Source organism: Podarcis tiliguerta, assembly GCF_965153285.1.
Source record: "Podarcis tiliguerta genome assembly, chromosome: 7".
Classification (NCBI taxonomy): Eukaryota; Metazoa; Chordata; class Lepidosauria; order Squamata; family Lacertidae; genus Podarcis; species Podarcis tiliguerta.
In genome coordinates, this window is record NC_139540.1 from 50818907 (window position 1) to 50821759 (window position 2853).

General features: G+C 39.7%; 1 long non-coding RNA gene across 1 annotated transcript; it reads left to right on the forward strand.

Moving 5' to 3' along the window:
* Positions 1 to 417: 417 nt before the first annotated feature.
* Positions 418 to 2031, forward strand: LOC310681796. The gene is made up of 2 exons (XR_014513629.1): positions 418 to 513; positions 1629 to 2031. It is a non-coding gene; the product is annotated as an uncharacterized lncRNA (long non-coding RNA).
* The last annotated feature ends 822 nt before the right edge of the window (positions 2032 to 2853 follow it).

Sequence of the window (2853 nt, forward strand, 5' to 3'; positions counted from 1 at the left end):
ATTTCCCTTTCCCTTTTCTTGCTGGTCTTTTAATTAGTATTTCAACACTTTTTAGCCTCTCTCTTTTTAAAATAAAAAGTTATGAAAGTAATTATGAAAGAGTGCTGATATAAAAAGTACTTTAAATTAAAGAATTGATTAAAAACGGCTGGCTCACAATTTCAGATTTCCCATCCCTTTGACTATGTCATCTCTACTAGTGGATCAAATAAAGTTACACACACTACTATACCTCACCCCTCAAAAGTGAGGAAAGCCAATTATAATTCTGAATGTAGCTGACAGTGGGAAATTGATGGCTGGTTGGCAGTAGGAGTTGCCACTCTGAAAGTGGCTGTATTCTGCTTCCTTACTCATTTCCTCCTATCCCTGCTTTTGTGATGGTGTAGATCAGCACAACCACACTTTGTACCTCTGTGAGTAGACAGAAACAATCTTCTGACTTGGGCATCTAAAGATGGGCATTTTTACATATCTAATGGGCCGTATTCCACTGAAACCAGCTGCTCTGTGGTGAGTTTCTTAACTTTTGGGCTAGATGACCCTTGGGGTCCCTTCCAACTGTACAATTCTCTGATTCTGCAATTCTGTGATTTTTCCTATGACCACCAATAGTGTGGATAGGAGTGGTGATGATAAAAGAACATCACATAATGTGCTGATGAGAAATGGTAGCCTTGCAACAGTTTATATATATATATATATATATATATATATATAATGTACATTTTTGTTTTAAAAATGATGAAACAGTTCCAAAATTGTTCTGAGAATACGGTTGTTATCTGTCCTGGCCACTATGCAATCATCATATTAAAATGTACATATTTCTGCTGCAGAAGTGCTCAGTGTTCTAATAGCTCATCTAGACATTCTAGTTATTCAGCATGCATCCTGATTTGTTTGCACAGAGCTTACATTTTTTGCGGGCACCCATGTGTCTTGTAAGACAATGGAGTGTCCCTCCAGGGGTGAAGTCAAACGGCTGCATGAGCAGCACCAAAGTGACCTCCCTGGTGCGCAAACCTGGACAGTGCATATTGAGGTCCTGGGCTGCCCAGACAACAAGATGTGGTCCAAAGGAAAGCAGAAGAAAACATTTGGCACCGGCTTGGATGCAGGAGCTGCCAAAATTACATTACATGAAGGTCGGATTATCTCTGGGCTTTATGGAACATCTATTCTGATTCATTAGTGGTTGGTTATACAACAATGAGAATTTATCCCGATTTCCTTCTGGGGTGTTAATGCGTCTTCCTATTTAACATTTACAGTTTCCTAACTGTAATAAATCTGTTTCTTTTCTAAAGGGGATTTCTTGCACAAGAGCCATTTAATCTTTACTTGCACAAACCTAAATTTCTGGTATGTGCTTGAATCCATTCCACAAAACACTGATGGTCTGGTGGTGACCTTCGTTGGCTGTAAATGGACAACACATAGGTTCCTTTTTATAGTAAAAAGGGGCATGGGTGGTGACACTTACCACCTTCAGGACATCTTGCCTATTATGTGTTGAGCTGCCATGATTAGTGCATCTGAAAAGGACCCCTAATAATGCATTGAGTGTACTATAAAATAATAAATGTTCCGTAGAATTGTAACTCAACTTTTCTTTTTATTTCCAGCTTTCAGACACAAAATGATGTCAAAATCAGTTATCAGAAAGAATCCACGCTTTTTCCTCTCCTTAAGCCTGAGTGAATCCTTCTGCAAACAGAAAGCCAAAATCAGCAGCAGTATGGGGTTTAAGGAAACCTTACAGCATAGACAAGAAAATCCTGGTATTTGAACATTTTCAGGACATGTAATACAAAGCAGTAGACAAATGAACAACAGTTGTGCTCTAAGTCCCCTGCTTTGGAAGGTAAACCTGTAAATATTAATTTTGCTAATTCCCTGGGTTTTGTTTCTACTCCTGTTTCTTCCAGGAAACAAAAGGAAACCAACAAAATAAAACATTATTCAATGGCCCGTCTGAAAAATGACCTCAGTTCTGGAAATCGCATTAAAAACAAACACAGCAAAGTCTGTCTTTTGCTACCGTCTCCAGTTATTACGAATGCAGAGGAGGGGAAGTGGAGGAAATATTTCTTCTGTTGAAGTTTTTTTTTTTTTTTCCAAGTCAGTCTTACAAAATATTTGCTTTGAAAGGAGACATTTTCAAACAGATCCTCATCAGTACCTTGACCTTGTTTTATGGCCTGACTTCTGACAAACGGTAGATCCATACACACCCGCCCTGACACAAAGAACTTTCATTTCTGGGTGAAGAAGCAATCGTTTGAATGTACATCAAACAAGGCAACAGAGTCCAGTTTACATTTCCATTAGAAATGTGCTTCGCTTATAAGAAATCAATTTCCCCTTCCTTTCTCATACACCTGCACGCCAATGATTACAAGCCAGGCCGCTTTGCTTTCATTGTTACTGCTGGATTTCAGGTACTCTTTCCCTGTGCCCTGGGCAGTCCAAGTACAACTCCTCTCAGTTCACTACAGTTAAGCCTGTGGGTTAAACACAGGTGGTGCAAGGGAAAGACAGTGAGTTTGCCTTGCAGCGCTTAATCTTTGGGCCTACATCGCACAAAGTCCCACCACGCCAAGGATTTGGCACAGATTTCACAAAACAAAAGCCTTTCCTTCCTGGACAAATGTTGAGTTTGGAGAGGCAAGCAGAGCAAACCCAGCAACCACCCATTCACTGGATTGCTGCTGCTTGCTTTTTGTGAGGACCAGGAATATATATATATATATTTCCTCTAGTCCTGAGTAAATTAGTCAAAACTGCATACCTGAACGTGTGTGTATTGAGAGAAATTAGCACTAAATGCTGACAGATTTGCACAAGGAT